The following is a 27909-nucleotide window of genomic DNA, read 5'->3' as shown; positions in this document are numbered from 1 at the left end:
CCACAGTTCTAGTTCTCTGGCCTACACCACAATCTTTTAAATAGATACATTTGTGTCTGAACAGTCAGCGAGACACAGAAACTGTTTTTTTTTAGTGCAACATGGTGGATTACACTCAGATTTGAACTGTGGAAGAGGAAAACCACAGTTCTAGTACTCTGGCCTACACCAGAATCTTTTAAACAGATATATTTGTGTCTGAACAGTCAGCGAGACACTGAAACTGTTTTTTTTATGTAAAAAAGACAGAAAGGTGGATTACACCCAGACTTGAATCGTGTAAGAGGAAAACCACAGTTCTAGTACTCTGGCCTACACCAGAGTCTTTTATACAGATATATTTGTGTTTGAACAGTCAGAGACACTGAAACAGTTTTTTTTTTATGCAAAAAGGTGGATTACACCCAGATTTGAACCGTGGAAGAGGAAAACCACAGTTCTATTTCTCTGGCCTACACCAGACTCTTTTAAACAGATATATTTGTGTCTGAACAGTCAGCGAGACACTGAAACTGTTTATTTTTATGCACAAAGGTGGATTACACCCAGATTTGAACTGTGGAAGAGGAAAACCACAGTTCTAGTTCTCTGGCATACACAAGAATCTTTTAAACAGATATATTTGTGTCCGAACAGTCAGCGAGACACTGAAACTGTTTTTTTTATGTAAAAAAGGCAGAAAGGTGGATTACACCAAGATTTGAACCGTGTAAGAGGAAAACCACAGTTCTAGTACTCTGGCCTACACCAGAGTCTTTTATACAGATATATTTGTGTCTGAACAGTCAGAGACACTGAAACTGGTTTTTTTTTATGCAAAAAGGTGGATTACACCCAGATTTGAACCGTGGAAGAGGAAAACCACAGTTCTATTTCTCTGGCCTACACCAGACTCTTTTAAACAGATATATTTGTGTCTGAACAGTCAGCGAGACACTGAAACTGTTTTTTTTATGCAAAAAGGTGGATTACACCCAGATTTGAACTGTGGAAGAGGAAAACCACAGTTCTAGTTCTCTGGCATACACCAGAATCTTTTAAACAGATATATTTGTGTCCGAACAGTCAGCGAGACACTGAAACTGTTTTTTTCATGTAAAAAAGGCAGAAAGGTGTATTACACCCAGATTTGAACCGTGTAAGAGGAAAACCACAGTTCTAGTTCTCTGGCATACGCCAGAATCTTTTAAACAGATATATTTGTGTCCGAACAGTCAGCGAGACACTGAAACTGTTTTTTTTTATGCAAAGACGTGGATTACACCCAGATTTGAACCATGGAAGAGGAAAACCACAGTTCTAGTTCTCTGGCCTACACCAGAATCTTTTAAACAGATATATTTGTGTCTGAACAGTCAGCGAGACACTGAAACTGTTTTTTTTTATGCAAAAAGGTGGATTACACCCAGATTTGAACTGTGGAAGAGGAAAACCACAGTTCTAGTTCTCTGGCCTACACCAGAATATTTTAAACAGATATATTTGTGTCTGAACAGTCAGCGAGACACTCAAACTGTTTTTTTTATGTAAAAAAGGCAGAAAGGGGGACTACACCAAGATTTAAACCGTGGAAGAGGAAAACCACAGTTCTATTTCTCTGGCCTACACCAGACTCTTTTAAGCAGATATATTTGTGTCTGAACAGTCAGCGAGACACTGAAACAGTTTTTTTATGCAAAAAGGTGGATTACATCCAGATTTGAACCATGGAAGAGGAAAACCACAGTTCTAGTTCTCTGGCCTACACCACAATCTTTTAAATAGATACATTTGTGTCTGAACAGTCAGCGAGACACTGAAACTGTTTTTTTTTAGTGCAACATGGTGGATTACACTCAGATTTGAACCGTGGAAGAGGAAAACCACAGTTCTAGTACTCTGGCCTACACCAGAATCTTTTAAACAGATATATTTGTGTCTGAACAGTCAGCGAGACACTGAAACTGTTTTTTTTATGTAAAAAAGGCAGAAAGGTGGATTACACCCAACCTTGAATCGTGTAAGAGGAAAACCACAGTTCTAGTACTCTGGCCTACACCAGAATCTTTTAAACAGATATATTTGTGTCTGAACAGTCAGCGAGACACTGAAACTGTTTTTTTGTGCAAAAAGGTGGATTACACCCAGATTTGAACCGTGGAAGAGGAAAACCACAGTTCTAGTTCTCTGGCCTACACCAGATTCTTTTAAACAGATATATTTGTGTCTGAACAGTCAGCGAGACACATAAACTGTTTTTTTATGCAAAAAGGTGGATTACACCCAGATTTGAACTGTGGAAGAGGAAAACCACAGTTCTAGTTCTCTGGCCTACACCAGAATCTTTTAAACAGATATATTTGTGTCTGAACAGTCAGCGAGACCCTGAAACTGTTTTTTTTATGCAAAATAGTGGATTACACCCAGATTTGAACCGTGGAAGAGGAAAACCACAATTCCAGTTCTCTGGCCTACACCAGAATGTTTTAAACAGATATATTTGTGTCTGAACAGTCAGCGAGACACTCAAACTGTTTTTTTAATGTAAAAAAGGCATAAAGGTGTATTGCACCCAGATTTGAACCGTGTAAGAGGAAAACCACAGTTCTAGTTCTCTGGCATACACTAGAATCTTTTAAACAGATATATTTGTGTCTGAACAGTCAGCGAGACACTGAAACTGCTTTTTTTTATGCAAAAAGGTGTATTACACCCAGATTTGAACTGTGGAAGAGGAAAACCACAGTTCTAGTTCTCTGGCCTACACCAGAATCTTTTAAACAGATATATTTGTGTCTGAACAGTCAGCGAGACACTGAAACAGTTTTTTTTAATGCAAAAAGGTGGATTACACCCAGATTTGAACTGTGGAAGAGGAAAACCACAGTTCTAGTTCTCTGGCCTACACCAGAATCTTATAAACAGATATATTTGTGTCTGAACAGTCAGCGAGACACTGAAACTGTTTTTTTTATGTAAAAAAGGCAGAAAGGTGGATTACACCCAGATTTGAACCGTGTAAGAGGAAAACCACAGTTCTAGTACTCTGGCCTACATCAGAGTCTTTTAAACAGATATATTTGTGTCTGAACAGTCAGCGAGACACTAAAACTGTTTTTTTATGCAAAAAGGTGGATTACATCCAGATTTCAACTGTGGAAGAGGAAAACCACAGTTCTAGTTCTCTGGCCTACACCAGAATCTGTTAAATAGATACATTTGTGTCTGAACAGTCAGCGAGACACTGAAACTGTTTTTTTTTAGTGCAAAAAGGTGGATTACACTCAGATTTGAACCGTGGAAGAGGAAAACCACAGTTCTAGTTCTCAGGCCTACACCAGAATCTTTTAAACAGATATATTTGTGTCTGATCTGTCAGCGAGACACTGAAACTGTTTTTTTTATGGAAAAAGGTGGATTACACCCAGATTTGAACTGTGGAAGAGAAAAACCACAGTTCTAGTTCTGTGGCCTACACCAGAATCTTTTAAACAGATATATTTGTGTCTGAACAGTCAGCGAGACACTGAAACAGTTTTTTTTAATGCAAAAAGGTGGATTACACCCAGATTTGAACTGTGGAAGAGTAAAACCACAGTTCTAGTTCTCTGGCCTACACCAGAATCTTTTAAATAGATACATTTGTGTCTGAACAGTCAGCGAGACACTGAAACTGTTTTTTTTTAGTGCAAAAAGGTGGATTACACTCAGATTTGAACTGTGGAAGAGGAAAACCACAGTTCTAGTTCTCTGGCCTACACCAGAATATTTTAAACAGATGTATTTTTGTCTGAACAGTCAGCGAGACACTCAAACTGTTTTTTTTATGTAAAAAAGGCAGAAAGATGGATTACACCCAGATTTGAACCGTGTAAGAGGAAAACCACAGTTCTAGTACTCTGGCCTACATCAGAGTCTTTTAAACAGATATATTTATGTCTGAACAGTCAGCGAGACACTGAAACTGTTTTTTTATGCAAAAAGGTGGATTACATCCAGATTTGAACTGTGGAAGAGGAAAACCACAGTTCTAGTTCTCTGGCCTACACCAGAATCTTTTAAATAGATACATTTGTGTCTGAACAGTCAGCGAGACACTGAAACTGTTTTTTTTTAGTGCAAAAAGGTGGATTACACTCAGATTTGAACCGTGGAAGAGGAAAACCACAGTTCTAGTACTCTGGCCTACACCAGAATCTTTTAAACAGATATATTTGTGTCTGTTCTGTCAGCGGGACACTGAAACTGTTTTTTTTTTATGCAAAAAGGTGGATTACACCCAGATTTGAACCGTGGAAGAGGAAAACCACAGTTCTATTTCTCTGGCCTACACCAGACTCTTTTAAACAGATATATTTGTGTCTGAACAGTCAGCGAGACACTGAAACTGTTTTTTTTATGTAAAAAAGGCAGAAAGGTGGATTACACCCAGACTTGAATCGTGTAAGAGGAAAACCACAGTTCTAGTACTCTGGCCTACACCAGAATCTTTTAAACAGATATATTTGTGTCTGAACAGTCAGCGAGACACTGAAACTGTTTTTTTTTACGCAAAAAGGTGGATTACACCCAGATTTGAACCGTGGAAGAGGAAAACCACAGTTCTAGTTCTCTGGCTTACACCAGACTCTTTTAAACAGATATATTTGTGTCTGAACAGTCAGCGAGACACTGAAACTGTTTTTTTTTACGCAAAAAGGTGGATTACACCCAGATTTGAACCGTGGAAGAGGAAAACCACAGTTCTAGTTCTCTGGCCTACACCAGAATCTTTAAAACAGATATATTTGTGTCTGAACATTCAGCGAGACACTGAAAGTTTTTTTTTATGTAAATAGGTGGATTACACCCAGATTTGAACTGTGGAAGAGGAAAACCACAGTTCTAGTTCTCTGGCCTACACCAGAATCTTTTCAACAGATATATTTATGTCTGAACAGTCAGCGAGACACTCAAACTGTTTTTTTCATGTAAAAAAGGCAGAAAGGTGGATTACAACCAGATTTGAACCGTGGAAGAGGAAAACCACAGTTCTAGTTCTCTGGCATACACTAGATTCTTTTAAACAGATATATTTGTGTCTGAACAGTCAGCGAGACACTGAAACTGTTTTTTTATGCAAAAAGGTGGATTACACCCAGATTTGAACCGTGGAAGAGGAAAACCACAGTTCTAGTTCTCTGGCCTACACCAGAATCTTTTAAACAGATATATTTGTGTCTGAACAGTCAGCGAGACACTGAAACTGTTTTTTTTTATGCAAAAAGGTGGATTACACCCAGATTTGAACTGTGGAAGAGGAAAACCACAGTTCTAGTTCTCTGGCCTACACCAGAGTCTTTTATACAGATATATTTGTGTCTGAACAGTCAGAGACACTGAAACTGTTTTTTTTTTATGCAAAAAGGTGGATTACACCCAGATTTGAACCGTGGAAGAGGAAAACCACAGTTCTATTTCTCTGGCCTGCGCCAGACTCTTTTAAACAGATATATTTGTGTCTGAACAGTCAGCGAGACACTGAAACTGTTTTTTTTTATGCAAAAAGGTGGATTACACCCAGATTTGAACTGTGGAAGAGGAAAACCACAGTTCTAGTTCTCTGGCATACACAAGAATCTTTTAAACAGATATATTTGTGTCCGAACAGTCAGCGAGACACTGAAACTGTTTTTTTTATGTAAAAAAGGCAGAAAGGTGGATTACACCCAGATTTGAACCGTGTAAGAGGAAAACCACAGTTCTAGTTCTCTGGCCTACACCAGACTCTTTTAAACAGATATATTTGTGTCTGAACAGTCAGCGAGACACTGAAACTGTTTTTTTATGCAAAAAGGTGGATTACACCCAGATTTGAACCATGGAAGAGGAAAACCACAGTTCTAGTTCTCTGGCCTACACCAGACTCTTTTAAACAGATATATTTGTGTCTGAACAGTCAGCGAGACACTGAAACTGTTTTTTTTTTACGCAAAAAGGTGGATTACACCCAGACTTGAACCGTGGAAGAGGAAAACCACAGTTCTATTACTCTGGACTGCACCAGAATCTTTTAAACAGATATATTTGTGTCTGAACAGTCAACGAGACACTGAAACAGTTTTTTTTTATGCAAAGAGGTGGATTACACCCAGATTTGAACTGTGGAAGAGGAAAACCACAGCTCTGTTACTCTGGCCTACACCAGAATCTTTTAAACAGATATATTTGTGTCTGAACTGTCAGCGAGACACTGAAACTGTTTTTTTTTATGCAAAATGGTGGATTACACCCAGATTTGAACTGTGGAAGAGGAAAACCACAGTTCTATTACTCTGGCCTACACCAGAATCTTTTAAACAGATATATTTGTGTCTGAGCAGTCAGCGAGACACTCAAACTGATTTTTTTATGTAAAAAAGGCAGAAAGGTGGATTACACCTAGATTTGAACAGTGAAAGAGGAAAACCACAGTTCTAGTACTCTGGCCTACACCAGAATGTTTTAAACAGATATATTTGTGTCTGAACAGTCAGCGAGACACTGAAACTGTTTTTTATGCAAAAAGGTGGATTACACCCAGATTTGAACCGTGGAAGTGGAGAACCACAGTTCTAGTTCTCTGGCCTACACCAGCATTTTTTAAATAGATATATTTGTGTCTGAACAGTCAGCGAGACACTGAAACTGTTTTTTTTTTATTGCAAAAAGGTGGATTACACCCAGATTTGAACCGTGGAAGAGGAAAACCACAGTTCTAGTTCTCTGGTATACACCAGAATCTTTTAAACAGATATATTTGTGTATGAACAGTCAGCGAGACACTCAAACTGTTTTTTTTTATGTAAAAAAGGCAGAAAGGTGGATTACACCCAGATTTGAACTGTGGAAGAGGAAAACCACAGCTCTATTACTCTGGCCTACACCAGAATCTTTAAAACAGATATATTTGTGTCTGAACAGTCAGCGAGATACTGAAACTGTTTTTTTTTTATGCAAAATGGTGGATTACACCCAGATTTGAGCTGTGGAAGAGGAAAACCACAGTTGTATTACTCTGGCCTACACCAGAATCTTTTAAACAGATATATTTGTGTCTGAACAGTCAGGGAGACACTCAAACTGATTTTTTTCTGTAAAAAAGGCAGAAAGGTGGATTACACCCAGATTTGAACCGTGAAAGAGGAAAACCACAGTTATAGTACTCTGGCCTACACCAGAATGTTTTAAACAGACATATTTGTGTCTGAACAGTCAGCGAGACACTGAAACTGTTTTTAATGCAAAAATGTGGATTACACCCAGATTTGAACCGTGGAAGTGGAAAACCACAGTTCTAGTTCTCTGGCCTACACCAGAATCTTTTAAATAGATATATTTGTGTCTGAACAGTCAGCGAGACACTGAAACTGTTTTTTTTTTATGCAAAAAGGTGGATTAAACCAAGATTTGAACCGTGGAAGAGGAAAACCACAGTTCTAGTTCTATGGCCTATACCAGAATCTTTTAAACAGATATATTTGTGTCTGAACAGTCAGTGAGACACTGAAACAGTTTTTTTTTAATGCAAAAAGGTGGATTAAACCAAGATTTGAACCGTGGAAGAGGAAAACCACAGATCTAGTTCTCTGGCCTACACCAGAATCTTTTAAACAGATATATTTGTGTCTGAACAGTAAACAAGACACTCAAACTGTTTTTTTATGTAAAAAAGGCAGAAAGGTGGATTACACCCAGATTTGAACCATGAAAGAGGAAAACCACAGTTCTAGTACTCTGGCCAACACCAGAATGTTTTAAACAGATATATTTGTGTCTAAACAGTCAGCGAGACACTGAAACTGTTTTTTATGCAAAAAGGTGGATTACACCCAGATTTGAACCATGGAAGAGTAAACCCACAGTTGTAGTTCTCTGACCTACACCAGAATCTTTTAAATAGATATATTTGTGTCTGAACAGTCAGCGAGACACTGAAACAGTTTTTTTTAATGCAAAAAGGTGGATTACACCCAGATTTGAACCGTGGAAGAGGAACACCACAGTTCTAGTTCTCTGGCCTACACCAGAATCTTTTAAACAGATATATTTGAGTCTGAACAGTCAGCGAGACACTAAAACAGTTTTTTTTTATGCAAAAAGGTGGATTACACCCAGATTTGAACTGTGGAAGAGTAAAACCACAGTTCTAGTTCTCTGGCCTACACCAGAATCTTTTAAACAGATATATTTGTGTCTGAACAGTCAGCGAGACACTGAAACAGTTTTTTTTTATGCAAAAAGGTGGATTACACACAGATTTGAACTGTGGAAGAGGAAAACCACAGTTCTAGCTCTCTGGCCTTCACCAGAATCTTTTAAACAGATATATTTGTGTCTGAACAGTCAGCGAGACACTGAAACTGTTCTTTTATGTAAAAAAGGCAGAAAGGTGGATTACACCCAGATTTGAACCGTGTAAGAGGAAAACCACAGTTCTAGTACTCTGGCCTACACCAGAATCTTTTAAACAGATATATTTGTGTCTGAACAGTCAGCAAGACACTCAAACTGTTTTTTTTATGTAAAAAAGGCAGAAAGGTGGATTACACCCAGATTTGAACCGTGTAAGAGGAAAACCACAGTTCTAGTACTCTGGCCTAAACCAGAATCTTTTAAACAGATATATTTGTGTCTGAACAGTCAGCGAGACACTGAAACTGTTTTTTTATGCAAAAAGGTGGATTACACCCAGATTTGAACCATGTAAGAGGAAAACCACAGTTCTAGTTCTCTGGCCTACACCAGACTCTTTTAAACAGATATATTTGTGTCTGAACAGTCAGCAAGACACTGAAACTGTTTTTTTACGCAAAAAGGTGGATTACACCCAGATTTGAACCATGGAAGAGGAAAACCACAGTTCTATTACTCTGGCCTACACCAGAATCTTTAAACAGATATATTTGTGTCTGAACAGTCAGCGAGACATTAAAACTGTTTTTTTTTTATGCAAAGATGTGGATTACACCCAGATTTGAACCGTGTAAGAGGAAAACCACAGTTCTAGTTCTCTGGCCTACACCAGACTCTTTTAAACAGATATATTTGTGTCTGAACAGTCAGCGAGACACTGAAACTGTTTTTTTATGCAAAAAGGTGGATTACACCCAGATTTGAACCATGGAAGAGGAAAACCACAGTTCTAGTTCTCTGGCCTACACCAGACTCTTTTAAACAGATATATTTGTGTCTGAACAGTCAGCGAGACACTGAAACTGTTTTTTTTTTACGCAAAAAGGTGGATTACACCCAGACTTGAACCGTGGAAGAGGAAAACCACAGTTCTATTACTCTGGACTGCACCAGAATCTTTTAAACAGATATATTTGTGTCTGAACAGTCAACGAGACACTGAAACAGTTTTTTTTTATGCAAAGAGGTGGATTACACCCAGATTTGAACTGTGGAAGAGGAAAACCACAGCTCTGTTACTCTGGCCTACACCAGAATCTTTTAAACAGATATATTTGTGTCTGAACTGTCAGCGAGACACTGAAACTGTTTTTTTTTATGCAAAATGGTGGATTACACCCAGATTTGAACTGTGGAAGAGGAAAACCACAGTTCTATTACTCTGGCCTACACCAGAATCTTTTAAACAGATATATTTGTGTCTGAGCAGTCAGCGAGACACTCAAACTGATTTTTTTATGTAAAAAAGGCAGAAAGGTGGATTACACCTAGATTTGAACAGTGAAAGAGGAAAACCACAGTTCTAGTACTCTGGCCTACACCAGAATGTTTTAAACAGATATATTTGTGTCTGAACAGTCAGCGAGACACTGAAACTGTTTTTTATGCAAAAAGGTGGATTACACCCAGATTTGAACCGTGGAAGTGGAGAACCACAGTTCTAGTTCTCTGGCCTACACCAGCATTTTTTAAATAGATATATTTGTGTCTGAACAGTCAGCGAGACACTGAAACTGTTTTTTTTTTATTGCAAAAAGGTGGATTACACCCAGATTTGAACCGTGGAAGAGGAAAACCACAGTTCTAGTTCTCTGGTATACACCAGAATCTTTTAAACAGATATATTTGTGTATGAACAGTCAGCGAGACACTCAAACTGTTTTTTTTTATGTAAAAAAGGCAGAAAGGTGGATTACACCCAGATTTGAACTGTGGAAGAGGAAAACCACAGCTCTATTACTCTGGCCTACACCAGAATCTTTAAAACAGATATATTTGTGTCTGAACAGTCAGCGAGATACTGAAACTGTTTTTTTTTTATGCAAAATGGTGGATTACACCCAGATTTGAGCTGTGGAAGAGGAAAACCACAGTTGTATTACTCTGGCCTACACCAGAATCTTTTAAACAGATATATTTGTGTCTGAACAGTCAGGGAGACACTCAAACTGATTTTTTTCTGTAAAAAAGGCAGAAAGGTGGATTACACCCAGATTTGAACCGTGAAAGAGGAAAACCACAGTTATAGTACTCTGGCCTACACCAGAATGTTTTAAACAGACATATTTGTGTCTGAACAGTCAGCGAGACACTGAAACTGTTTTTAATGCAAAAATGTGGATTACACCCAGATTTGAACCGTGGAAGTGGAAAACCACAGTTCTAGTTCTCTGGCCTACACCAGAATCTTTTAAATAGATATATTTGTGTCTGAACAGTCAGCGAGACACTGAAACTGTTTTTTTTTTATGCAAAAAGGTGGATTAAACCAAGATTTGAACCGTGGAAGAGGAAAACCACAGTTCTAGTTCTATGGCCTATACCAGAATCTTTTAAACAGATATATTTGTGTCTGAACAGTCAGTGAGACACTGAAACAGTTTTTTTTTAATGCAAAAAGGTGGATTAAACCAAGATTTGAACCGTGGAAGAGGAAAACCACAGATCTAGTTCTCTGGCCTACACCAGAATCTTTTAAACAGATATATTTGTGTCTGAACAGTAAACAAGACACTCAAACTGTTTTTTTATGTAAAAAAGGCAGAAAGGTGGATTACACCCAGATTTGAACCATGAAAGAGGAAAACCACAGTTCTAGTACTCTGGCCAACACCAGAATGTTTTAAACAGATATATTTGTGTCTAAACAGTCAGCGAGACACTGAAACTGTTTTTTATGCAAAAAGGTGGATTACACCCAGATTTGAACCATGGAAGAGTAAACCCACAGTTGTAGTTCTCTGACCTACACCAGAATCTTTTAAATAGATATATTTGTGTCTGAACAGTCAGCGAGACACTGAAACAGTTTTTTTTAATGCAAAAAGGTGGATTACACCCAGATTTGAACCGTGGAAGAGGAACACCACAGTTCTAGTTCTCTGGCCTACACCAGAATCTTTTAAACAGATATATTTGAGTCTGAACAGTCAGCGAGACACTAAAACAGTTTTTTTTTATGCAAAAAGGTGGATTACACCCAGATTTGAACTGTGGAAGAGTAAAACCACAGTTCTAGTTCTCTGGCCTACACCAGAATCTTTTAAACAGATATATTTGTGTCTGAACAGTCAGCGAGACACTGAAACAGTTTTTTTTTATGCAAAAAGGTGGATTACACACAGATTTGAACTGTGGAAGAGGAAAACCACAGTTCTAGCTCTCTGGCCTTCACCAGAATCTTTTAAACAGATATATTTGTGTCTGAACAGTCAGCGAGACACTGAAACTGTTCTTTTATGTAAAAAAGGCAGAAAGGTGGATTACACCCAGATTTGAACCGTGTAAGAGGAAAACCACAGTTCTAGTACTCTGGCCTACACCAGAATCTTTTAAACAGATATATTTGTGTCTGAACAGTCAGCAAGACACTCAAACTGTTTTTTTTATGTAAAAAAGGCAGAAAGGTGGATTACACCCAGATTTGAACCGTGTAAGAGGAAAACCACAATTCTAGTACTCTGGCCTAAACCAGAATCTTTTAAACAGATATATTTGTGTCTGAACAGTCAGCGAGACACTGAAACTGTTTTTTTATGCAAAAAGGTGGATTACACCCAGATTTGAACCATGTAAGAGGAAAACCACAGTTCTAGTTCTCTGGCCTACACCAGACTCTTTTAAACAGATATATTTGTGTCTGAACAGTCAGCAAGACACTGAAACTGTTTTTTTACGCAAAAAGGTGGATTACACCCAGATTTGAACCATGGAAGAGGAAAACCACAGTTCTATTACTCTGGCCTACACCAGAATCTTTAAACAGATATATTTGTGTCTGAACAGTCAGCGAGACATTAAAACTGTTTTTTTTTTATGCAAAGATGTGGATTACACCCAGATTTGAACCGTGGAAGAGGAAAACCTCAGTTCTAGTTCTCTGGCCTACACCAGAATCTTTTAAACAGATCTATTTGTGTCTGAACAGTCAGCGAGACACTGAAACTGTTTTTTTTATGTAAAAAAGGCAAAAAGGTGGATTACACCCAGATTTGAACCGTGTAAGAGGAAAACCACAGTTCTAATACATTGGCCTACACCAGAATCTTTTAAACAGATATATTTGTGTCTCAACAGTCAGCGACTCTCTGAAACTGTTTTTTATGGAAAAAGGTGGATTACACCCAGATTTGAACTGTGGAAGATGAAAACCACAGTGCTAGTTTTGTGGCCTACACCAGAATCTTTTAAACAGATATATCTGTGTCTGAACAGTCAGCGAGACACTGAAACTGTTTTTTTTATTCAAAAAGGTGGATTACACCCAGATTTGAACCATGGAAGAGGAAAACCACAGTTCTATTACTCTGGCCTACACCAGAATCTTTTAAACAGATATATTTGTGTCTGAACAGTCAGCGAGACACTAAAACTGCTTTTTTTTATGCAAACAGGTGGATTACACCCAGATTTGAACTATGGAAGAGTAAAACCACAGTTCTAGTTCTCTGGCCTACACCAGAATCTTTTAAACAGATATATTTGGGTCTGAACAGTCAGCGAGACATTGAAACTGTTTTTTATTTATGCAAAGAGGTGGATTACACCCAGATTTGAACCATGGAAGAGGAAAACCACAGTTCTATTACTCTGGCCTACACCAGAATCTTTTAAACAGATATATTTGTGTCTGAACAGTCAGCGAGACACTAAAACTGTTTTTTTTTATGCAAACAGGTGGATTACACCCAGATTTGAAGTATGGAAGAGTAAAACCACAGTTCTAGTTCTCTGGCCTACACCAGAATCTTTTAAACAGATATATTTGTGTCTGAACAGTCAGCAAGACACTCAAACTGTTTTTTTATGTAAAAAAGGCAGAAAGGTGGATTGCACCCAGATTAGAACCGTGTAAGAGGAAAACCACAGTTCTTGTACTCTGGCCTACACCAGAATCTTTTAAACAGATATATTTGTGTCTGAACAGTCAGCAAGACACTCAAACTGTTTTTTTTATGCAAAATGGTGGATTACCCCCAGATTTGAAACGTGGAAGAGGAAAACCACAGTTCTATTTCTCTGGCCTACACTAGAACCTTTTAAACAGGTATATTTGTGTCTGAACAGTCAGCAAGACACTCAAACTGTTTTTTTTATGTAAAAAAGGCAGAAAGGTGGATTACACCCAGATTTGAACCGTGTAAGAGGAAAACCACAGTTCTAGTACTCTGGCCTACACCAGAATCTTTTAAACAGATATATTTGTGTCTCAACAGTCAGCGAGACACGGAAACTGTTTTTTATGCAAAAAGGTGGATTACACCCAGATTTGAACCATGGAAGAGTAAAACCACAGTTCTAGTTCTCTGGCCTACACCAGAATCTTTTAAATAGATATATTTGTGTCTGAACAGTCAGCGAGACACTGAAACAGTTCTTTTTATGCAAAAAGGTGGATTACACCCAGATTTGAACCATGGAAGAGGAAAACCACAGTTCATGTTCTCTGGCCTACACCAGAATCTGTTAAACAGATATATTTGTGTCTGAACAGTCAGCGAGACTCTCAAACTGTTTTTTTATGTAAGAAAGGCAGAAAGGTGGATTACACCCAAATTTGAACCATGGAAGAGTAAAACCACAGTTCTAGTTCTTTGGCATACACCAGAATCTTTTAAATAGATATATTTGTGTCTGAACAGTCAGCGAGACACTGAAACTGTTTTTTTTAAATGCAAAAAGATGGATTACGTCCAGATTTGAACGGTGGAAGAGGTACACCACAGTTCTAGTTCTCTGGCCTACACCAGAATCTTTTAAACAGATATATTTGTGTCTGAACAGTCAGCGAGACACTGGAACAGTTTTTTTTATGCAAAAAGGTGGATTACACCCAGATTTGAACCATGGAAGAGTAGAACCACAGTTCTAGTTCTCTGGCATACACCAGAATCTTTTAAATAGATATATTTCTGTCTGAACAGTCAGCGAGACACTGAAACTGTTTTTTTTAAATGCAAAAAGGTGGATTACACCCAGATTTGAACTGTGTAAGAGGAAAACCACAGTTCTAGTACTCTGGCCTACACCAGAATCTTTTAAACAGATATATTTGTGTCTGAACAGTCAGCGAGACACTGAAACTGTTTTTTTTACGCAAAAAGGTGGATTACACCCAGATTTGAACCATGGAAGAGGAACACCTCAGTTCTATTACTCTGGCCTACACCAGAATCTTTTAAACAGATATATTTGTGTCTGAACAGTCAGCGATACACTAAAACTGTTTTTATTTATGCAAAGAGGTGGATTACACCCAGATTTGAACCATGGAAGAGGAAAACCACAGTTCTAGTACTCTGGCCTACACCAGAATCTTTTAAACAGATATATTTGTGTCTGAACAGTCAGCGAGACACTGAAACTGTTTTTTTATGTAAAAAAGGCAGAAAGGTGGATTACACCCAGATTAGAACCGTGTAAGAGGAAAACCACAGTTCTAGTACTCTGGCCTACACCAGAATCTTTTAAACAGATATATTTGTGTCTGAACAGTCAGCGAGACACTGAAACTGTTTTTTTATGCAAAAAGGTGGATTACAACCAGATTTGAACCGTGAAAGAAGAAAACCACAGTTTTAGTTCTCTGGCCTACACCAGACTCTTTTAAACAGATATATTTGTGTCTGAACAGTCAGCGAGACACTGAAACTGTTTTTTTACGCAAAAAGGTGGATTACACCCAGATTTGAACCATGGAAGAGGAAAACCGCAGTTCTATTACTCAGGCCTACACCAGAATCTTTTAAACAGATATATTTGTGTCTGAACAGTCAGCGAGACACTGAAACTGTTTTTTTACGCAAAAAGATGGATTACACCCAGATTTGAACCATGGAAGAGGAAAACCGCAGTTCTATTACTCAGGCCTACACCAGAATCTTTTAAACAGATATATTTGTGTCTGAACAGTCAGCGAGACACTGAAACTGTTTTTTTTTATGCAAACAGGTGGATTACACCCAGATTTGAACCATGGAAGAGTAAAACCACAGTTCTAGCTCTCTGGCCTACACCAGAATCTTTTAAACAGATATATTTGGGTCTGAACAGTCAGCGAGACATTGAAACTGTTTTTTATTTATGCAAAGAGGTGGATTACACCCAGATTTGATCCATGGAAGAGGAAAACCACAGTTTTAGTTCTCTGGCCTACACCAGAATCTTTTAAACAGATATATTTGTGTCTGAACAGTCAGCGAGACACTAAAACTGTTTTTTTTATGTAAAAAAAGGCAGAAAGGTGGATTACACCCAGATTTGAACCGTGTAAGAGGAAAACCACAGTTCTAGTACTCTGGCCTACACCAGAATCTTTTAAACAGATATATTTGTGTCTCAACAGTCAGCGAGACACTGAAACTGTTTTTTATGCAAAAAGGTGGATTACACCCAGATTTGAACCGTGGAAGAGGAACACCACAGTTCTAGTTCTCTGGCCTACAACAGAATCTTTTAAACAGATATATTTGTGTCTGAACAGTCAGCGAGACACTGAAACAGTTCTTTTTATGCAAAAAGGTGGATTACACCCAGATTTGAACCATAGAAGAGTAAAACCACAGTTCTAGTTCTTTGGCATACACCAGAATCTTTTAAATAGATATATTTGTGTCTGAACAGTCAGCGAGACACTGAAACTGTTTTTTTTAAATGCAAAAAGGTGGATTACACCCAGATTTGAACCGTGGAAGAGGTACACCACAGTTCTAGTTCTCTGGCCTACACCAGAATCTTTTAAACAGATATATTTGTGTCTGAACAGTCAGCGAGACACTGAAACAGTTTTTTTTATGCAAAAAGGTGGATTACACCCAGATTTGAACCATGGAAGAGTAACACCACAGTTCTAGTTCTCTGGCATACACCAGAATCTTTTAAATAGATATATTTCTGTCTGAACAGTCAGAGAGACACTGAAACTGTTTTTTTTTTATACAAAAAGGTGGATTACACCCTGATTTGAACTGTGGAAGAGGAAAACCACAGTTCTCGTTCTCTGGTCTACACCAGAATCTTTTAAACAGATATATTTGTGTCTGAACAGTCAGAGAGACACTGAAACTGTTTTTTTTATGCAAAAAGGTGGATTACACCCTGATTTGAACTGTGGAAGAGGAAAACCACAGTTCAAGTTCTCTGGCCTACACCAGAATCTTTTAAACAGATATATTTGTGTCTGAGCAGTCAGCGAGACACTCAAACTGATTTTTTTATGTAAAAAAGGCAGAAAGGTGGATTACACCTAGATTTGAACAGTGAAAGAGGAAAACCACAGTTCTAGTACTCTGGCCTACACCAGAATGTTTTAAACAGATATATTTGTGTCTGAACAGTCAGCGAGACACTGAAACTGTTTTTTATGCAAAAAGGTGGATTACACCCAGATTTGAACCGTGGAAGAGGAAAACCACAGTTCTATTACTCTGGACTACAACAGAATCTTTTAAACAGATATATTTGTGTCTGAACAGTCAACAAGACACTGAAACTGTTTTTTTTTAAGCTAAGAGGTGGATTACACCCAGATTTGAACCATGGAAGAGGAAAACCACAGTTCTAGTTCTCTGGCCTACACCAGAATATTTTAAACAGATATATTTGTGTCTGAACAGTCAGCGAGACACTGAAACAGTTTTTTTTATGCAAAAAGGTGGATTACACCCAGATTTGAACTGTGGAAGAGGAAAACCACAGTTCTAGTTCTCTGGCCTACACCAGAATCTTTTAAACAGATATATTTGTGTCTGAACAGTGAGCGAGACACTGAAACTGTTTTTTTTATGCAAAATGGTGGATTACACCCAGATTTGAACCATGGAAGAGGAAAACCACAGTTCTAGTTCTCTGGCCTACACCAGAATCTTTTAAACAGATATATTTGTGTCTGAACAGTCAGCGAGACACTCAAACTGTTTTTTTTCATGCAAAAAGGTGGATTACTCCCAGATTTGTACTGTGGAAGAGGAAAACCACAGCTCTATTACTCTGGCCTACACCAGAATCTTTTAAACAGATATATTTGTGTCTGAACAGTCAGCGAGACACTGAAACTGTTTTTTTTTTTATGCAAAATGGTGGATTACACCCAGATTTGAACCATGGAAGCGGAAAACCACAGTTCTAGTTCTCTGGCCTACACCAGAATCTTTTAAACAGATATATTTGTGTCTGAACAGTCAGCGAGATACTGAAACTGTTTTTTTTATGCAAAATGGTGGATTACACCCAGATTTGAGCTGTGGAAGAGGAAAACCACAGTTGTATTACTCTGGCCTACACCAGAATCTTTTAAACAGATATATTTGTGTCTGAACAGTCAGGGAGACACTCAAACTGATTTTTTTCTGTAAAAAAAGAAGAAAGGTGGATTACACCCAGATTTGAACCGTGAAAGAGGAAAACCACAGTTATAGTACTCTGGCCTACACCAGAATGTTTTAAACAGACATATTTGTGTCTGAACAGTCAGCGAGACACTGAAACTGTTTTTTATGCAAAAAGGTGGATTACACCCAGATTTGAACCGTGGAAGAGGAAAACCACAGTTCTAGTTCTCTGGCCTACACCAGAATCTTTTAAATAGATATATTTGTGTCTGAACAGTCAGCGAGACACTGAAACTGTTTTTTTTTAATGCAAAAAGGTGGATTAAACCAAGATTTGAACCGTGGAAGAGGAAAACCACAGTTCTAGTTCTCTGGCCTATACCAGAATCTTTTAAACAGATATATTTGTGTCTGAACAGTCAGTGAGACACTGAAACAGTTTTTTTTTAATGCAAAAAGGTGGATTAAACCAAGATTTGAACCGTGGAAGAGGAAAACCACAGTTCTAGTTCTCTGGCCTACACCAGAATCTTTTAAACAGATATATTTGTGTCTGAACAGTCAGCAAGACACTCAAACTGTTTTTTTATGTAAAAAAGGCAGAAAGGTGGATTACACCCGGATTTGAACTGTGTAAGAGGAAAACCACAGTTCTAGTACTCTGGCCTACACCAGAATCTTTTAAACATATATATTTGTGTCTGAACAGTGAGCGAGACACTGAAACTGTTTTTCTATGCAAAAAGGTGGATTACACCCAGATTTGAACCATGGAAGAGGAAAACCACAGTTCTAGTTCTCTGGCCTACACCAGAATCTTTTAAATAGATATATTTGTGTCTGACCAGTCAGCGAGACACTGAAACAGTTTTTTTTAATGCAAAAAGGTGGATTACACCCAGATTTGAACCGTGGAAGAGGAACACCACAGTTCTAGTTCTATGGCCTACACCAGAATCTTTTAAACAGATATATTTGAGTCTGAACAGTCAGCGAGACACTGAAACAGTTTTTTTTTTATGCAAAAAGGTGGATTACACCCAGATTTGAACTGTGGAAGAGTAAAACCACAGTTCTAGTTCTCTGGCCTACACCAGAATCTTTTAAACAGATATATTTGTGTCTGAACAGTCAGCGAGACACTGAAACAGTTTCTTTTTATGCAAAAAGGTGGATTACACCCAGATTTGAACTGTGGAAGAGGAAAACCACAGTTCAAGTTCTCTGGCCTACACCAGAATCTTTTAAACAGATATATTTGTGTCTGAACAGTCAGCGAGACTCTCAAACTGTTTTTTTATGTAAGAAACGCAGAAAGGTGGATTACACCCAGATTTGAACCATAGAAGAGTAAAACCACAGTTATAGTTCATTGGCATACACCAGAATCTTTTAAATAGATATATTTGTGTCTGAACAGTCAGCGAGACACTCAAACTGTTTTTTTAATGTAAAAAAGGCAGAAAGGTGGATTACACCCAGATTAGAACCGTGTAAGAGGAAAACCACAGTTCTTGTACTCTGGCCTACACCAGAATCTTTTAAACAGATTTATTTGTGTCTGAACATTCAGCAAGACACTCGAACTGTTTTTTTTATGCAAAATGGTGGATTACACCCAGATTTGAAACGTGGAAGAGGAAAACCACAGTTCTATTTCTCTGGCCTACACTAGAACCTTTGAAACAGGTATATTTGTGTCTTAACAGTCAGCAAGACACTCAAACTGTTTTTTTTATGTAAAAAAGGCAGAAAGGTGGATTACACCCAGATTTGAACCGTGTAAGAGGAAAACCACAGTTCTAGTACTCTGGCCTACACCAGAATCTTTTAAACAGATATATTTGTGTCTGAACAGTCAGCGAGACACTGAAACTGTTTTTTTTATGCAAAATGGTGGATTACACCCAGATTTGAACTGTGGAAGAGGAAAACCACAGTTCTATTACTCTGGCCTACACCAGAATCTTTTAAACAGATATATTTGTGTCTGAGCAGTCAGCGAGACACTCAAACTGATTTTTTTATGTAAAAAAGGCAGAAAGGTGGATTACACCTAGATTTGAACAGTGAAAGAGGAAAACCACAGTTCTAGTACTCTGGCCTACACCAGAATGTTTTAAACAGATATATTTGTGTCTGAACAGTCAGCGAGACACTGAAACTGTTTTTTATGCAAAAAGGTGGATTACACCCAGATTTGAACCGTGGAAGTGCAGAACCACAATTCTAGTTCTCTGGCCTACACCAGCATCTTTTAAATAGATATATTTGTGTCTGAACAGTCAGCGAGACACTGAAACTGTTTTTTTTTTATTGCAAAAAGGTGGATTACACCCAGATTTGAACCGTGGAAGAGGAAAACCACAGTTCTAGTTCTCTGGCCTACACCAGAATCTTTTAAACAGATATATTTGTGTCTGAACAGTCAGCGAGACACTCAAACTGTTTTTTTTTTATGCAAAAAAGGCAGAAAGGTGGATTACACCCAGATTTGAACCGTGTAAGAGGAAAACCACAGTTCTAGTTCTCTGGCCTACACCAGAATCTTTTAAATAGATATATTTGTGTCTGAACAGTCAGCGAAACACTGAAACTGTTTTTTTTTAATGCAAAAAGGTGGATTACACCCAGATTTGAACCGTGGAAGAGGAAAACCACAGTTCTATTACTCTGGACTACAACAGAATCTTTTAAACAGATATATTTGTGTCTGAACAGTCAACGAGACACTGAAACTGTTTTTTTTTAAGCTAAGAGGTGGATTACACCCAGATTTGAACCATGGAAGAGGAAAACCACAGTTCTAGTTCTCTGGCCTACACCAGAATATTTTAAACAGATATATTTGTGTCTGAACAGTCAGCGAGACACTGAAACAGTTTTTTTTATGCAAAAAGGTGGATTACACCCAGATTTGAACTGTGGAAGAGGAAAACCACAGTTCTAGTTCTCTGGCCTACACCAGAATCTTTTAAACAGATATATTTGTGTCTGAACAGTGAGCGAGACACTGAAACTGTTTTTTTTATGCAAAATGGTGGATTACACCCAGATTTGAGCTGTGGAAGAGGAAAACCACAGTTGTATTACTCTGGCCTACACCAGAATCTTTTAAACAGATATATTTGTGTCTGAACAGTCAGGGAGACACTCAAACTGATTTTTTTCTGTAAAAAAGGAAGAAAGGTGGATTACACCCAGATTTGAACCGTGAAAGAGGAAAACCACAGTTATAGTACTCTGGCCTACACCAGAATGTTTTAAACAGACATATTTGTGTCTGAACAGTCAGCGAGACACTGAAACTGTTTTTTATGCAAAAAGGTGGATTACACCCAGATTTGAACCGTGGAAGTGGAAAACCAAAGTTCTAGTTCTCTGGCCTACACCAGAATCTTTTAAATAGATATATTTGTGTCTGAACAGTCAGCGAGACACTGAAACTGTTTTTTTTAATGCAAAAAGGTGGATTAAACCAAGATTTGAACCGTGGAAGAGGAAAACCACAGTTCTAGTTCTCTGGCCTATACCAGAATCTTTTAAACAGATATATTTGTGTCTGAACAGTCAGTGAGACACTGAAACAGTTTTTTTTTAATGCAAAAAGGTGGATTACACCAAGATTTGAACCGTGGAAGAGGAAAACCACAGTTCTAGTTCTCTGGCCTACACCAGAATCTTTTAAACAGATATATTTGTATCTGAACTGTCAGCAAGACACTCAAACTGTTTTTTTATGTAAAAAAGGCAGAAAGGTGGATTACACCCAGATTTGAACTGTGTAAGAGGAAAACCACAGTTCTAGTACTCTGGCCTACACCAGAATCTTTTAAACATATATATTTGTGTCTGAACAGTGAGCGAGACACTGAAACTGTTTTTTTATGCAAAAAGGTGGATTACACCCAGATTTGAACCATGGAAGAGGAAAACCACAGTTCTAGTTCTCTGGCCTACACCAGACTCTTTTAAACAGATATATTTGTGTCTGAACAGTCAGCGAGACACTGAAACTGTTTTTTTTTTATGCAAAAAGGTGGATTACACCCAGATTTGAACTGTGGAAGAGGAAAACCACAGTTCTAAATCTCTGGCCTACACCAGAATCTTTTAAACAGATTTATTTGTGTCTGAACAGTCAGCGAGACTCTGAAACTGTTTTTTTTTATGTAAAAAAGGCAGAAAGGTGGATTACACCCAGATTTGAACCATGAAAGAGGAAAAACACAGTTCTAGTACTCTGGCCAACACCAGAATGTTTTAAACAGATATATTTGTGTCTGAACAGTCAGCGAGACACTGAAACTGTTTTTTATGCAAAAAGGTGGATGACACCCAGATTTGAACCATGGAAGAGTAAACCCACAGTTGTAGTTCTCTGACCTACACCAGAATCTTTTAAATAGATATATTTGTGTCTGAACAGTCAGTGAGACACTGAAACAGTTTTTTTTAATGCAAAAAGGTGGATTACACTCAGATTTGAACCGTGGAAGAGGAACACCACAGTTCTAGTTCTCTGGCCTACACCAGAATATTTTAAACAGATATATTTGAGTCTGAACAGTCAGCGAGACACTGAAACAGTTTTTTTTTTATGCAAAAAGGTGGATTACACCCAGATTTGAACTGTGGAAGAGTAAAACCACAGTTCTAGTTCTCTGGCCTACACCAGAATCTTTTAAACAGATATATTTGTGTCTGAACAGTCAGCGAGACACTGAAACAGTTTTTTTTTATGCAAAAATGTGGATTACACCCAGATTTGAACTGTGGAAGAGGAAAACCACAGATCTAGTTCTCTGGCCTTCACCAGAATCTTTTAAACAGATATATTTGTGTCTGAACAGTCAGCGAGACACTGAAACTGTATTTTTATGTAAAAAAGGCAGAAAGGTGGATTACACCCAGATTTGAACCGTGTAAGAGGAAAACCACAGTTCTAGTACTCTGGCCTACACCAGAATCTTTTAAACAGATATATTTGTGTCTGAACAGTCAGCAAGACACTCAAACTGTTTTTTTTATGTAAAAAAGGCAGAAAGGTGGATTACACCCAGATTTGAATCGTGTAAGAGGAAAACCACAGTTCTAGTACTCTGGCCTAAACCAGAATCTTTTAAACAGATATATTTGTGTCTGAACAGTCAGCGAGACACTGAAACTGTTTTTTTATGCAAAAAGGTGGATTACACCCAGATTTGAACTATGTAAGAGGAAAACCACAGTTCTAGTTCTCTGGCCTACACCAGACTCTTTTAAACAGATATATTTGTGTCTGAACAGTCAGCGAGACACTGAAACTGTTTTTTTACGCAAAAAGGTGGATTACACCCAGATTTGAACCATGGAAGAGGAAAACCACAGTTCTATTACTCTGGCCTACACCAGAATCTTTAAACAGATATATTTGTGTCTGAACAGTCAGCGAGACATTAAAACTGTTTTTTTTTTATGCAAAGAGGTGGATTACACCCAGATTTGAACCGTGGAAGAGGAAAACCTCAGTTCTAGTTCTCTGGCCTACACCAGAATCTTTTAAACAGATCTATTTGTGTCTGAATAGTCAGCGAGACACTCAAACTGTTTTTTTTATGTAAAAAAGGCCAAAAGGTGGATTACACCCAGATTTGAACCGTGTAAGAGGAAAACCACAGTTCTAATACTCTGGCCTACACCAGAATCTTTTAAACAGATATATTTGTGTCTCAACAGTCAGCGAGGCTCTGAAACTGTTTTTTATGGAAAAAGGTGGATTACACCCAGATTTGAACCATGGAAGAGTAAAACCACAATTCTAGTTCTCTGGCCTACACCAGAATCTTTTAAATGGATATTTTTGTGTCTGAACAGTCAGCGAGACACTAAAACTGTTTTTTTTTATGCAAAGAGGTGGATTACACCCAGATTTGAACCATGGAAGAGGAAAACCACAGTTCTAGTTCTCTGGCCTACACCAGAATCTTTTAAATAGATATATTTGTGTCTGAACAGTCAGCGAGACACTGAAACTGTTTTTTTTTTTATGCAAAAAGGTGGATTACACACAGATTTGAACCGTGGAAGAGGAACAACACAGTTCTAGTTCTCTGGCCTACACCAGAATCTTTTAAACAGATATATTTATGTCTGAACAGTCAGCAAGACACTGAAACAGTTTTTTTTTTATGCAAAAAGGTGGATTACACCCAGATTTGAACTGTGGAAGAGGAAACCCACAGTTCTAGTTCTCAGGCCTACACCAGAATCTTTTAAACAGATATATTTGTGTCTGAACAGTCAGTGAGATACTGAAACTGTTTTTTTTATGCAAAATGGTGGATTACTCCCAGATTTGAACTGTGGAAGAGGAAAACCACAGCTCTATTACTCTGGCCTACAGCAGAATCTTTTAAACAGATATATTTGTGTCTGAACAGTCAGCGAGACACTGAAACTGTTTTTTTTTTTATGCAAAATGGTGGATTACACCCAGATTTGAACCATGGAAGCGGAAAACCATAGTTCTAGTTCTCTGGCCTACACCAGAATCTTTTAAACAGATATATTTGTGTCTGAACAGTCAGCGAGATACTGAAACTGTTTTTTTTATGCAAAATGGTGGATTACACCCAGATTTGAGCTGTGGAAGAGGAAAACCACAGTTGTATTACTCTGGCCTACACCAGAATCTTTTAAACAGATATATTTGTGTCTGAACAGTCAGGGAGACACTCAAACTGATTTTTTTCTGTAAAAAAGGAAGAAAGGTGGATTACACCCAGATTTGAACCGTGAAAGAGGAAAACCACAGTTATAGTACTCTGGCCTACACCAGAATGTTTTAAACAGACATATTTGTGTCTGAACAGTCAGCGAGACACTGAAACTGTTTTTTATGCAAAAAGGTGGATTACACCCAGATTTGAACTGTGTAAGAGGAAAACCACAGTTCTAGTACTCTGGCCTACACCAGAATCTTTTAAACATTTATATTTGTGTCTGAACAGTGAGCGAGACACTGAAACAGTTTTTTTATGCAAAAAGGTGGATTACACCCAGATTTGAACCATGGAAGAGTAAACCCACAGTTGTAGTTCTCTGACCTACACCAGAATCTTTTAAATAGATATATTTGTGTCTGAACAGTCAGCGAGACACTGAAACAGTTTTTTTTAATGCAAAAAGGTGGATTACACCCAGATTTGAACCGTGGAAGAGGAACACCACAGTTCTAGTTCTCTGGCCTACACCAGAATCTTTTAAACAGATATATTTGAGTCTGAACAGTCAGCGAGACACTGAAACAGTTTTCTTTTTATGCAAAAAGGTGGATTACACCCAGATTTGAACTGTGGAAGAGTAAAACCACAGTTCTAGTTCTCTGGCCTACACCAGAATCTTTTAAACAGATATATTTGTGTCTGAACAGTCAGCGAGACACTGAAACAGTTTTTTTTATGCAAAAAGGTGGATTACACCCAGATTTGAACTGTGGAAGAGGAAAACCACAGTTCTAGTTCGCTGGCCTTCACCAGAATCTTTTAAACAGATATATTTGTGTCTGAACAGTCAGCGAGACACTGAAACTGTTTTTTTATGTAAAAAAGGCAGAAAGGTGGATTACACCCAGATTTGAAACGTGTAAGAGGAAAACCACAGTTCTAGTACTCTGGCCTAAACCAGAATCTTTTAAACAGATATATTTGTGTCTGAACAGTCAGCGAGACACTGAAACTGTTTTTTTATGCAAAAAGGTGGATTACACACAGATTTGAACCATGTAAGAGGAAAACCACAGTTCTAGTTCTCTGGCCTACACCAGACTCTTTTAAACAGATATATTTGTGTCTGAACAGTCAGCGAGACACTGAAACTGTTTTTTTACGCAAAAAGGTGGATTACACCCAGATTTGAACCATGGAAGAGGAAAACCACAGTTCTATTACTCTGGCCTACACCAGAATCTTTAAACAGATATATTTGTGTCTGAACAGTCAGCGAGACATTAAAACTGTTTTTTTTTTATGCAAAGAGGTGGATTACACCCAGATTTGAACCGTGGAAGAGGAAATCCTCAGTTCTAGTTCTCTGGCCTACACCAGAATCTTTTAAACAGATCTATTTGTGTCTGAACAGTCAGCGAGACACTCAAACTGTTTTTTTTATGTAAAAAAGGCCAAAAGGTGGATTACACCCAGATTTGAACCGTGTAAGAGGAAAACCACAGTTCTAATACTCTGGCCTACACCAGAATATTTTAAACAGATATATTTGTGTCTCAACAGTCAGCGAGGCTCTGAAACTGTTTTTTATGGAAAAAGGTGGATTACACCCAGATTTGAACCATGGAAGAGTAAAACCACAATTCTAGTTCTCTGGCCTACACCAGAATCTTTTAAATGGATATTTTTGTGTCTGAACAGTCAGCGAGACACTAAAACTGTTTTTTTTTATGCAAAGAGGTGGATTACACCCAGATTTGAACCATGGAAGAGGAAAACCACAGTTCTAGTTCTCTGGCCTACACCAAAATCTTTTAAATAGATATATTTGTGTCTGAACAGTCAGCGAGACACTGAAACTGTTTTTTTTTTAATGCAAAAAGGTGGATTACACACAGATTTGAACCGTGGAAGAGGAACAACACAGTTCTAGTTCTCTGGCCTACACCAGAATCTTTTAAACAGATATATTTATGTCTGAACAGTCAGCGAGACACTGAAACAGTTTTTTTTTTATGCAAAAAGGTGGATTACACCCAGATTTGAACTGTGGAAGAGGAAACCCACAGTTCTAGTTCTCAGGCCTACACCAGATTCTTTTAAACAGATATATTTGTGTCTGAACAGTCAGTGAGATACTGAAACTGTTTTTTTTATGCAAAATGGTGGATTACACCCAGATTTGAGCTGTGGAAGAGGAAAACCACAGTTGTATTACTCTGGCCTACACCAGAATCTTTTAAACAGATATATTTGTGTCTGAACAGTCAGGGAGACACTCAAACTGATTTTTTTCTGTAAAAAAGGAAGAAAGGTGGATTACACCCAGATTTGAACCGTGAAAGAGGAAAACCACATTTATAGTACTCTGGCCTACACCAGAATGTTTTAAACAGACATATTTGTGTCTGAACAGTCAGCGAGACACTGAAAGTGTTTTTTATGCAAAAAGATGGATTAAACCAAGATTTGAACCGTGGAAGAGGAAAACCACAGTTCTAGTTCTCTGGCCTATACCAGAATCTTTTAAACAGATATATTTGTGTCTGAACAGTCAGTGAGACACTGAAACAGTTTTTTTTTAATGCAAAAAGGTGGATTAAACCAAGATTTGAACCGTGGAAGAGGAAAACCACAGTTCTAGTTCTCTGGCCTACACCAGAATCTTTTAAACAGATATATTTGTGTCTGAACAGTCAGCAAGACACTCAAACTGTTTTTTTATGTAAAAAAGGCAGAAAGGTGGATTACACCCAGATTTGAACTGTGTAAGAGGAAAACCACAGTTCTAGTACTCTGGCCTACACCAGAATCTTTTAAACATATATATTTGTGTCTGAACAGTGAGCGAGACACTGAAACTGTTTTTTTATGCAAAAAGGTGGATTACACCCAGATTTGAACCATGGAAGAGTAAACCCACAGTTGTAGTTCTCTGACCTACACCAGAATCTTTTAAATAGATATATTTGTGTCTGAACAGTCAGCGAGACACTGAAACAGTTTTTTTTAATGCAAAAAGGTGGATTACACCCAGATTTGAACCGTGGAAGAGGAACACCACAGTTCTAGTTCTCTGGCCTACACCAGAATCTTTTAAACAGATATATTTGAGTCTGAACAGTCAACGAGACACTGACACAGTTTTTTTTTTATGCAAAAAGGTGGATTACACCCAGATTTGAACTGTGGAAGAGTAAAACCACAGTTCTAGTTCTCTGGCCTACACCAGAATCTTTTAAACAGATATATTTGTGTCTGAACAGTCAGCGAGACACTGAAACAGTTTTTTTTTATGCAAAAAGGTGGATTACACCCAGATTTGAACTGTGGAAGAGGAAAACCATAGTTCTTGTTCTCTGGCCTTCACCAGAATCTTTTAAACAGATATATTTGTGTCTGAACAGTCAGCGAGACACTGAAACTGTTTTTTTATGTAAAAAAGGCAGAAAGGTGGATTA

The sequence above is a fragment of the Phyllobates terribilis genome, unplaced genomic scaffold, assembly GCF_046119375.1.
Source record: "Phyllobates terribilis strain yellow unplaced genomic scaffold, ASM4611937v1 Scaffold_1__5_contigs__length_1240528914, whole genome shotgun sequence".
NCBI classification, from domain to species: Eukaryota; Metazoa; Chordata; class Amphibia; order Anura; family Dendrobatidae; genus Phyllobates; species Phyllobates terribilis.
The sequence above is the reverse complement of the archived record's forward strand: the minus strand, read 5'-3'. Positions refer to the sequence as shown.